Source organism: Pteronotus mesoamericanus, unplaced genomic scaffold (genome assembly GCF_021234165.1).
Source record: "Pteronotus mesoamericanus isolate MK-2021 breed Mesoamerican mustached bat unplaced genomic scaffold, CSHL_Meso_final scaffold_167, whole genome shotgun sequence".
Lineage (NCBI taxonomy): Eukaryota > Metazoa > Chordata > Mammalia > Chiroptera > Mormoopidae > Pteronotus > Pteronotus mesoamericanus.
In genome coordinates, this window is record NW_026555308.1 from 42,296,260 (window position 1) to 42,308,594 (window position 12,335).

Sequence of the window (12,335 nt, forward strand, 5' to 3'; positions counted from 1 at the left end):
AACACTGTGTCTTTTGTTTTATTTCAGAGACAATAAATGATCTCCATGATGCTGGTTGGGTGTGAGGCTTGCAGTGGTCTGTGTCCTTGTGTTGTTTCCCTACGGACTTTATGTAGGTTTGACTAACTGAGAATAATAAACAAGACTGCGTGTAGGAGGTTCTAATTTGGTTAGTGATTACTGAGGGAAGATTAAAAATCAAGGGTTTAAACAAGTGGTTTGTTTACATTCCCATCCCCTAAAATCTCATTTACTTAGCCATTTTTTCAGTTTTTCAATAGTAAATAAATACATTTATTGAATAAAAAACATGTTCCAGGCACTGAGTATTTAAAAATCTCATTTTCAAGTTGCTCATAGCCTAGCAAGGAGACATTCTTAAAAACTAGCAATAGCAATGTAGTAAAACAGTTAAAATAATAGCTACAATTAAAGGGAGCACACACACAGGACAGAGTAGCAGCTTTGGGAAGGAAGAGCTTCACAGAGGAGAAGCTTTTTTGAAAAAAGACTATTCGTTTTTAGAGAGAGGGGAAGGGAGGGAGAAAGAGAAGGAGAGAAATATCGATCAGTTGCCTCTCACATGCCCCCAACCAGGGACATGGGCGGCAACCCAGACATGTGTCCTGACTGGGAATCAAACCGCACTGACCAGGAATTGAACCAGCGACCTTTCAGTTCACAGGCCGGCACTCAGTCCACTGAGCTGTACCCATCAGGGCCCCACAAGGAGCTTTTTATTTTATTAAATTTATTGGGGTAAGATTAGTTAACATTATTGCAGGTTTCATGGGCACAGCTCTGTAACACATCACCCGTACATTTCATCGTGTGCTCACCACCCAAAGTCTGCTCTCTTTCCGTCATCCTCCTCCCCTTCCCGCTTCCCTTTTCCTCTGGTAACCACCATACTGTTGTCTGTGTCTCTGAGTTTCGTTTTCTTTGTTGCTCTCTGTTTTATATCCCACACATCATACGGTCTTTGTCCTTTTCCGTCTGACTTATTTCACTTAGCATGATACTCCCAAGATCCATATGTGTTGTCACAAATGGAAACATTTTGTCATTCTCTTATGGCTGAACAGTATTTCACTGTATAATTGTACCGCATCTTCTTTATCCAAGCATCTGTTGAAGAACACTTAGGTTGTATTCATGCCGTGGCTATTGGCAACAATGCTGCAATGAACATAGGGGTACATGTATCTTTTCAAATGAATTACTGAGTTATGGTGGGTTAGGTACCCAGAAGAGGGATTGCTGGATCACATAGTAGCTCTGTTCTTAATTTACTCCATACTGTTTCCATAGTGGCTGCATCAATTTATGTTCCCACTAGCATGGTACAAGGGTTCTCTCTTCTCCGCAACCTCTCCAACACTTGTTATTATGTTGATAGTGGCCATTCCAAAAGGTGTGAAGTGGTATATCATTGTGGTTTTGGTTTGCATTTCCCTAATAGCTAGTGAAGTTGAGCATCTTTTCGTATATCTATCTGTGTATCTTCTTAGAAGTGTCTGCTCAGGTCCTCTGCCCATTTTTAAATTGGATTGTTCAGTTATTTTGTTGTTGCTGTTCAGTTGTATTAGTTTTTTATGTATTTTGGATATTAGCCCCGTATGGGTAGTATCCTTTGCATATATCTTCTCCTGTTTGGTTGATTGTCTTTTTGTTTTGTTGGTGGTTTCTGTTGCTGTGCAGAAGTATTTTAGTTTGATGTAGTCCCATTCATTCATTTTTGCTTTTACTTCCTTTACCTTTGGGGACAAGTTCACAAAACCTCTCTGAGACCAAAGTTCATAAGGTTGGTACCTACATTTTCTTCTATGTATTTTATTGTTTCAGGTCTTTCAGTTATGCGTTTAATACATTTGACTTAATTTTTGTATATAATGTCAGGTAGCAGTCTAATTTCATTCTTTTGCATATGGCATTCCAATTTTCCCAGCACCATTTATTGAAGATGCTTTTCATTCCCCACTATATGTTTTTTGGCTTGTTTACCCACATTTGTGTGGGTTTATTTCTCAGCTCCCAGTTCTGTTCCATTGGTCTGTGTGTCTCTTTTTTTCTGCCAATACTTTTTTGATTATTGTAGCTTTGTAAAGTATACTTTGAAGTCAGGAAATGTGATATCTCTGGCTTTTTTCTGAAAATTGCTTTGGCTATTCAGGGCCCTTTGTGGTTCCATACAAATTTGAGAATTTTTGTTCTATTTCTTTGAAAAATTTCATTGGGGCCCTGACTGGTGTGGCTCAGTGGGTTGGGCATCATCCCATAAACCAAAAGTTCGCCAGTGAGATTCCCAGTCAGGGCACATGCCTGGGTTGTGAGCCAGGTCCCTGGCTCGGGGCGTGCTACAGACAATAGATTGCTATTTCTCCTGCACATCAATGTTTCTCTCTCGCTCTTTCTCTCTCTCTTCCCTTATCTCTAAAAATAAATGAAATCTTTTAAAAAAGAAAAATGTCATTGGGATTCTAGTAGGGATTGCATTCAATCTGTATATTGCTTTAGACAATATAGCAGCCATTTTAACTATGTTAGTTCTTCCAATCCATGACAGGGAATATCATTTTATTTCTTTGTGTCTTCAGTTTCCTTCAGCAATAGCTTGTAGTTTTTAGTGTATGGTTTCTTCGCTTCCTTTGTTAAATTTATTCCTAAGTATTTTATCCTTTTTGTGGGAATTGCAAATGGAATTGTTAACTTTTTCTGATGTTTCATTGGTAGTATATAGGAATGCAACAGGTTTTTGTACATTGATTTTGTATCCTGCAATGTTACTGTATTTCTTTATTGTTTTTAATAGTTTTTAGTGGAGTCTTTAGGGCTTTTCTGTACACAGAATCATGTCATCTACAAATACTGAGTTTTACTTCTTCATTCCCAGTTTTATGCCTTTTATTTTTTTTCCTCTTGCCTAATTGCTCTGACTTGGAGTTCTAATACTGTGTTCAATAACAGCGGTGAGAGTTGGCATCCTTGTCTTGTTCTTGATCTTAGAGGAAAAGCTTTCAGTTTTTCACCATTGAGTATGATATTAGCTGAGGGTTTGTCATATATGGACTTTATTATGTTGAGGTACATTTCTCTATTCCCATTTTATGGAGTGCATTAATCATTAATGAATGTTGTATCTTGCCAAATGCTTTTGTTGCATTTATTGGTGTGATCTTATAGTTTTTATCTTTTATTTTGTTAATGTGATATATCTCTTGATTGGTTTGCATGTACTGAACCATCTTTGCATCCCTGGAATAAACCCCACTTGACTGTAATGTGTTATCTTTTTAATGTATTTGAGTTGCTAGTATTTTGCTTAGGATTTTTGCACCTATGTTTATCAGTGATATTGGCCTATAATTTCTTTTTGTGTGTAGTGTGCTTGCCTCGTTTTAGTATCATGGTAATGTTGGCTTTGTAGAATGAGCCAGGAAGTATTCTGAGGAGAAGGTTTTAAGGAAGGTTAAATGAGTGGCAGGAATTTACCAAACTTCTTGTGGGGAAAGAAGGGCAACCCTGAAAATGGAAAAACATGTCCAGAAGCATGAGGGAATGAGAGAGAAAGGTACGTTCAGGGCCTTTGAGTAAAATAAGAGGGTATGTTCCATAGGGGCAGAGGGCAGAGAAATGTTCTAGGGGTAATCGTAAACTTTTCATGGCCTACTAGAGATTAGGCTTGCAGGGAAAATCAGATCTGCTAGAAAAGTCTTGCCCTAAATTCTTTAAATATGTAATAAATTTAAATGCAGAATTTTTTTTTATTTCTGGCAATATAGTGAGATAAAGATCCTAAAAGATGTTTTGCTATGTAACATCTAAAATTTTTTATTAAAATGTATTTAAACACTTTTTAATTGACTGGATGTGTCTGCAGGAAGCAAAAGAAACCTCCTGTGGGCAGGATCAGAGCGGGAACATCCGCCTAGAACAGGGGTTAGCAAGCTATGGTCCCTGACCAAACATGGCCAGATGCATTTTTTATAAAGTTTAATTGGAACACAACCACACACTTTTTTTTTTTTTTTTAATGTATTCTCTATGGCTGCTGTCAGGCTACAAACAGAGTTAGGTCATTTTGACAAAGGCCATGTGGTGCATAGTCAAAATTTTACTATCTAGCCTTTTACTTACCTCTGGTCTAAAAGAGTGGTTCTCAGAGTGTTTTTCCCAGACCGGTCACATCAGCATCACATGGGTACTAATTCTGGAGCCCAGACTCAGATCTGCTAAACCAGGCACTTGGGGAATAAGGCTCAGCAATCTGAGTTTTAGAAGATCCTCCATGTGAGGCTGAGGGAGAAGCTTGGAAACTACCAGAATATGGGAGACTCATGGTCATCATAGCCTAGATAATGTGTAAAAGGCTTTGAGCCAGTGAATAATGGGGAGTTGATTCTGAGTTTACTCCACATAAAGCCAGGATGCCTAAATGATGACACTCCTTTACAAACCACAGACTAAAATAACATGGGGCAAAATAAAAATTGAAGAGGCAGGCAGTAAGGAAATCTACCTTTTTCTGTCTTGGCTATGCATGCCTTTTTTTTTTTTAAGGTTCTGAAAATTAATAGCCACCAGCTACCATTCACATTGGTTTAGTACCTGAATCTACACTATTTGTAGTTTGTGTTCCTTATAATTGTAGTTTTAAAAGATTCATTTCTGACAAAAGCAGACAAAAATAATCTCTGGAACTGTCACCAGTGTGGCTTGGTTGGGCGCCATCCTGCAAAGCAAAAGGTCACCTGTTCAATTTCCAGTCAGGGCACATGCCTGGGCTGCGGGTTTGGTTCCTGGTATAGGGGCATGTACGGGAGGCAACCAATCGATGTTTCTCTCACATCAACGTTTCACTCCATCTCTTTTCCCTCTCTTCCCCTCTCTAAAATTAAATAAATTAAAATCTTTTAAAAAATTATCTCTGGAGAGGGTTACCCTCGATCTAGGCCTCAGAAGATGCTTGCTTCACAAATAGGGTGCCAGCAAATATAAACTCAATCTAAATTCACAGGTAACAAGCCAACATTACTGCAAGTCATCAACAGCAAAACAAATGATAGGCCCACATTCTCAAAGACTTCAATTTTAAATTTTATAATGCATAATACAATGTTTTATACATTCAAAGATATAGAAAGTTATTTAAAACATTCATAAGAAAAAAGAAACTACCAAAAATGAACACATACATTTTTTAAAGAAGTATATATAATTTTAAAAATGAAATAATGATTGAAAGTTAAAATGGAAGGCTTAAGCAAGGTTCAGCTAAAGGGAGAATTTGTAAACTGAAAGATCTGAGTAAAGTAAAAGGAAAATGGAAGTAAAAACAGGCTTATTTCTGTTGTTTAGGTAATTTCCATATGGATGATCTAGAGGTTAAGACCCATGGGACGTAGTATGAGACTTTCCAAACATATATGTTATTGCAGAAGAAAAAATAGGAGAAAGGCAATGTTTAGAGAAGCAATGGATTTTCCATTTGTGGAGAAGGAAAAAGATTTTGGGGAAGAATAACAAGGGCTTGGTTTTGGATGAGTTAATTTTGAGATCCTTGTTAGACATCCAAGTGAGTTTGCTAAATATGCAGTTGGATGTAAGAGTTCAGTTCAGAGGAGAGGTACATAGATGAGGTCTATAGGTGGCATTTAGAACCATGAGGCTTTTGGAAATTATCTTCCTCAATCACCATCCATTAGATAGATAGATAATCTAAGGACTGCGCCTTTGATTCACCAACATTTGGAAGTCAGACAGAGGGAGGAAGCAGAGTTTACACAATGCCATGCCTGAGTGGGTGGCAGAAATGAGAGAACACACTAGCTTCACCCTTCCCTGCTGAGCATCATGTTGCATAGCTTTCTGGTTTCCATCTGACCATCATTGGAATTCTAAGCAGAACAGCTGTCCATGTAGTTGTGAGACAGCTGTGAGAATTCTTGTGGCATATTAGTCATGTCATTAACACAGAAATCAAAGGACCACTACACTGTTTTGTAAAGCAGCGGGGGGCCCTTTTATTATCACTTCATTTTTAATTATACACATAAATCTAGCATCAAAACCTCTTGAGTGATACAAGAGTCTTGTCTGATACTGTGATAATCTATAGTAAGAACAGTAACTTAGGGTTGAGTCTATCTATTTCATTATTTGAATAAACCACAATTCATTTACCCATTCTACCACTGGTGGATGTTAGGTTCTTTGCTGTTTGGGGCATTACGCTTACTAAAATTAATCTCAGCTTCTTGAGGTATTTAGTAGATACAAAGGCAGCAATAAAGCTCCTCAGTCCTTGAAATTCAACCAAGCCTATATTTTCAGTTTTATTAGGTGATGCCACGCTGTTCTTCAAAGGGGCTGAAGCAATTCACATTTCCACCAGCAGAGTATGGAGGTCCTTACTGATCACCTATTTGCTTCTGATTGCCATGTAGTGGTATTGTATCATGGTTTTAATCTGCATTCTCCAGAATATTAGAAAATTATCATTTCATGTGTTTATTAGCCACTTAGGAAATGAGGGTTGTAAAGACCTTTAAACCAACATTTGCCTTCTCATTTCAGAGATAAGAAAGAAGATAGGAAAAGAGCTGAGAAGATTGCTGCAGTTGCACTGTGGATTGTAGTGTTGGTGTAAAAGCTTTGCAAAGAGGGCAAGGGCTGCAAGGGAGCCTTTAAGAGGTTTATGGATTTAAAAAAAAGATCCCTTCCTTCCCCTTCCTGTGACTTTCTTACATCTTGATGTATGGAAGGAGGCCATTATCTTGGATTTAAATGGGAAGGGATTTGAGCAGTGTTTCTATGTAAGATTTTATGGCTATTGTGATGATGTAAGTAAATAAAGTATCATGTAAAACGCATGAAATAAAAAAGGGGAAAGAAAGTCATCATTCCTTTGCTGTGAAAACAAAGGTGAACGCTTTAGAAATCCAGATGAAAGGAGTCACAAAAAAATCTTTCAAATTAGTCATAGGGCACACAAGATGTAGAATGTGACAAAATGATAGAAAACCAAAAGGACATTGACTCTAGACTGCTTCAAAAATGAATTTAATTTCTTACACCTTTTGGTGAAATGACAACATAGATGTTATGGAAATGGTTTACACAAAAATGACAATGCAGAATGCAGATCAAAGAAAAAAAGACTGGCTATACATCAAAAGATTAGCAAATGAATATATGTTTTGTGTTAAAAATAAAATATGTGCACTTAGATTTTAAATACTTTTTGGTAAACTCTTTTAATTAAGTAGCTGACTAAATATCGTGACTACCAATAAGGCTTTCACTGAACTTGCTTAGACTGAAACAGATACCAACAGATGGGAAATCACGTTCTAAAAAGCAGTATCTTTTGCCTCAGCTAGTGCGGCTCAGTTGGATGGGTGTTGTCCTAAAACTGAAAGGCTGCTAGTTTGACCCCAGTCAGGGCACAGGCCTGGGCTGCAGGTTCCGTACCCAGTTGGGGCACCTATGGGAGGCAGCCAATTGATGTATCTCTTTCACATCTCTGTTTCTCTCCCTCTCTTTTGCCCTCCCTCTCATTCTAAAATAATTAGTTAATTTAAAAAATAAAAAGCAACATTTTTTTTCTACTGAGGTGTAACTTACTTAAAATAAAATACTCATATATTAAAATACAGTTTTCTGTATTTTCACAAATGCATAGACCTTTGTAACCAACAGCCCATCGAGCTATACAATATATATGGCACAAGATGTTCAGTGTTATGTGTGTGTATAGAGATACATGTGTGTGTGTACACACCACCCAGAATTTTCTCCAATCCACTTCCGACCATAGACAGCCGCTGATCTGATTTTCTATTACATACTATTTTTGCTTGCTTTGAACATCTTATATATAAAATCATACAGTATGTATTCTTTGTGTCTAGTGTCCTTCCCTCACTTGATTGTTTTTGAGATCCCTCCATGCCATTGTGTGGCAATCATTGCTGAGTAGTATTCCATGATATGGCTATACCACAATTTATGTATCCATTCTTCTGTTAAATAAGCATTTGAATTGTTAGCAGTTTTTGACTATTATAAACAAATCAACTATAAATATTTTTGTACAAATATTTTTATGAGATATAGTCCTAGGAGTGTAATTGCTGAGTCATAGGCTATATGTACAAACATAGACCTTATAAGAAACTGTCAAACTGTTTCCTAAAGTGATTATACCATTTTTCAATATACCAGTTTCAATGAAAGAGAGTACCAGTTATTTCACACCCTCACCATTTGATGTTGTCAGTCTTAAAATTAGCCATTTTAAGGGCCCATTAGCACTTTAATTCAGATTTTATTTCAATGTCTAGATACATTTGAGGATAATTGACATCTTAACAATATTGAGCCTTCTAGTCCATAAGCAAAGTATATCTCTCTGTTGAAGTCTTCTTTAATTATTCTCAACAATGTTTTGCAGCTTTCAGAGTAGAGGTTTTGTACTGATTTCATTAAAGTTATCCCTATGCACTTTAATGTAATTTAAATTTTTTCATTTTTAAATTGTGACTAATATATAGAAATATGTTTATTTCTATATATTGTCTTTTTATCCAGCAAACTTGCTAAATTCACTTACTAGTTCTTAGTAATTGTTTTACAAATTTTGAGGACTTTTTTATTGAAAAATTATTTGCAATAATAAGGATAATCCTTATTTCTTTCCAATCTGTATGTTATATTTCTTTTACCTGATTGATTGTACTGACTTATCACTTCCAGTGCAAAATTGGATAGACACAGTGAGAGTCAACCTCCTTGTTCCTGATCTTAGGGAGAAAGTATTTAATGTTTCAAAATTAAGTATGATCTTAGTTGTAGAATGTGTAAGATCTCAGTTTGTAGGGTCTTTCATAAGATTGAAAGGATTCACTTTTGTTTTCAGTTTTCTGAGAGTTTATTACAAATGGGTATTTTGTCAAATGTTTTTCTTAATCTTTTAATATATAACCTCATGTTTACTGTTTCTGGTAGTTTTAATTACTTTGCATTTATGAAATTTCTTCTGACATTTTTCTTCATCATTTAGTATTTAAAAAAACTTCATATAGTATTTCTTAAAATCAATTGACATGATCATATAGATTCTCATGTATTTTCTTTTGTTATACTATGACATGACACTATTCATTTATTTTATGAAAGAACCTATGTAAAATTGGTATTATTTATTTTTTAAATATTTTAAAGAAATCCCTCAGTGAAATCATAGGGCCTGAAGTTTTTCCTTGGGAAGGTTTTCTATTTGTTTTTCTTTTTTATTTTTATATATTGATTTTTAGAGAGAGACAGGGGAAGAAGGAGGACAGGGAGGAGGAGGAGAAGAAGAGGAAGAGGAAGGGCGGAAAGAAGAACAAGGAGAAAGAGAGAGATTGATTTGTTGTTCCACTTACTATTACATTCATTGGTTGCTTCTTGTATATGCCCTGACTGGGGATCGAACCTGGCATATCAGTGCAATGCAATAACCAACTGAGCTACCTGGCCAGGGCTATTTGGGGTTTTTATTTTTTAATTTTTTCTTAATATTAGAAAAACAAAAGGGATTTTTTTTATTTCATCTGAGTTATAGAATTTATTGTTCAGAATCCTTTGTTATCTTTTTAATGTTTGTACAATCTATAAAGATACCCCTTTTCCATCCTGCTATTGTTGATTAGTGTTTTCTCTCTAACCAAGCCTCCTCCACAAGTTCAAGGTCATCAGCTAATAATTTAACTGCCTAATGGAAAAAGTAAAAAAAAAAAAAATATTGATAGACAATAACAGAAGCCAGAATCCTACAACACATGCTCTATAATGTCCTGTGTACAATCAAAAGCTGATACATAAAGGAACAGGTAAATCTGACTCAAACTTAAGAAAAAAATCAGTCAATTGAAATAGACTTAATATGAACCAGATATTGTAATTAGCAGACAAGAACTTTAAAGAAACTCTTATAAATATTCCCAAGTACTTAGGGAAAAAATGGTCATAATGAGTGAACAGATGGGGAATCTCAGCAAAGAAATGGAAACTATATTTAAAAAATGGAAATTCTAGAACTGAAAAGTATAATATCTGAAATAGAAATTCCATTGAATATGGGTATAAGAGCAAATGTAAGTTGGCAGGAAAGTCATAGGATATGAATATATAGTGAGAGGAATGATCTAATCTGAAAAAATGGAGAGAAAGGAAAAAGCTGGGGGAGAAAAGAATAAAGCTTCACTAGTCTCTAGTACAAGTGGCCTAGTATATACACAATTGAAATCTGAAAGAGAAGGAAAAGAATAGGGGAGAGAAATATTTGAAAAAATAATAGCCAAGTCCTTCTAACTTAGAGACTTACTCTCCCAACTCTTTCTCACCTTTGTGGGCAGAGCTGAAGTCTCTCTTTAGTCTCTTCGGCCTCCAGTTGCTGCTTTCATTGGGCTCCTACAGTCGCAATTCCCCATGTGTGCATCGGAGTCAGTCACGGATTGGCTGAGGGTTTAGGTGCAGATTCGAATGGATCTCTTGTTTCCAGGATTTCCCGGTCAATTTTCACCTCTCGGATTCTTCACTCACCCTCCAGGTCTCTGGAGATCAGCTTTCTGTTCAGGTTCTAACCTTCCCTGGTACCATGTAGACTAGGGAGTCTTCTCAGGGGAAAAGCCATATTAAAGGGGATCTTGCCCAACGAATGCGGTTTCCTTCTTTAAATGGTCGAATTCCTTTAATAACTGCTCATTTGGGTTGTTCCGCAGTAACTTCAAAAGGGTTTTCTGGTTTCTTCCAGAGTTTATTATCTGTGGGAGGGTTAGTCCAATTCATGCTGTTCGACCACGGCCAGAACCGTAACGCCTAAGGACGCATTGCTGTTAAGCAGGCCGCAGTGAGGCCAACCAGAGGAGCACTCCAGTGCTGCGGGGAGACACCGCAGTGACAGCGACCCCTCGCTGCCTCCCAGCGCACACGTTCTCTTTCTTCCTGGGGAATGGAGGCCCTGTTTGCGGTAGAATCACAATGCCGATTTCTCAGTCTCCCTTGTAACAAAATAAGTTCTGGCTAGTGAGAGATAAGCATAAATTTGGAAGGAAATTTGCGGAAGTCTCCTTAAAAGAGAGATCGACAGCCGAAGACAAATCCCTTTCCCCCGCTGTCTGCCTTCGCATTTTCAGCATGTGGCGTGACATAATGGTTGACATTTCAACGTCTATCTTAAATCAAGCATTGACAATAGGGAGATGAAGCAAAAAGTTAAAAGAAGAGTGAGGCCCTAGTTTCTGCAGAACCACTGCACCAGACCTGCCTACCACCGGGCTTCTTTTAAGTGAATGAGACACATATTTTCACCTTGTTCTAGCCACTGTTAGTAGTCATTGATGCTAATCCTGGCTGGAGTGCAGTGAGGCCCTCATGCAAGTAATGTACCACTAGGTATGAGTGAGTGCGTGTGCAGGGCTTTGATCCGGAGGAAAGTAGGTGACGTGAGAGGTCATTAGCCTGCAAACCAGGAGATTTGAATTCTAGTCCTGCCTCTTCCAACCATAGCTATATATTTTTGTGAAAAAATGCCTCATTAAATTAAAGAGTCCTTAATTTTCCTTCCCCATTCCACTGAAAGTCTCCGTGATATCGATCACATTTTTGCTATTTTAAAGAGTTATAAGATTTTTTATTTTTTTTTCTGTAATGCAATCATAAGGCTTTAGTTACAAACAAAATTCTCTTTATCCCTCAGTTTCCAAGAACATATTGTGACCAAAATCAAAGAGTCGATGTTCCCACTGATCTATGTCTCTTGACTTTATGTTTTAAATGGAAAGAATAAATTTTTTGCAGGGTGCCTGTCTGCTCACAAATATTTCCCTAATTTTTTAAGAGGCTAGAACCAGTCAGTAGTACAAATCAAACAAATAAAACACATTTTCAACAGGGCTGAGGCTCAGAACTGTGGCTGAGACGATTAAATGGTTTTATTTTCTAGATGACTATTTTTCAAACTAGAAATATGTTTTGCATCAGTGATGTGTTAAGGTCAAGTCAAGAAAAGAGACAATGTGTCCTGTGTCACAGAGACCAGGATAATGAGAGTGTTCTCAGAACTGGCTCAGAGGCTGTTCATTTCACCGGCAAAAGGTTAGAGCAGACAGATTGTTTCTCATTTGATGTCTTAAATTAAACTGCTGACATGGCCTGCCTCAAAGTAAGAAACATACGTGTTTGCCAAACAGACCCTAAAGAAAATCCCTGTGTGAGAGAGCTGGTTCCTTTAGCTGCAGCCTTTGAGTCTTTATTTTAAAGTATGCTGAGGAATTAAACCAGGTTTTCAA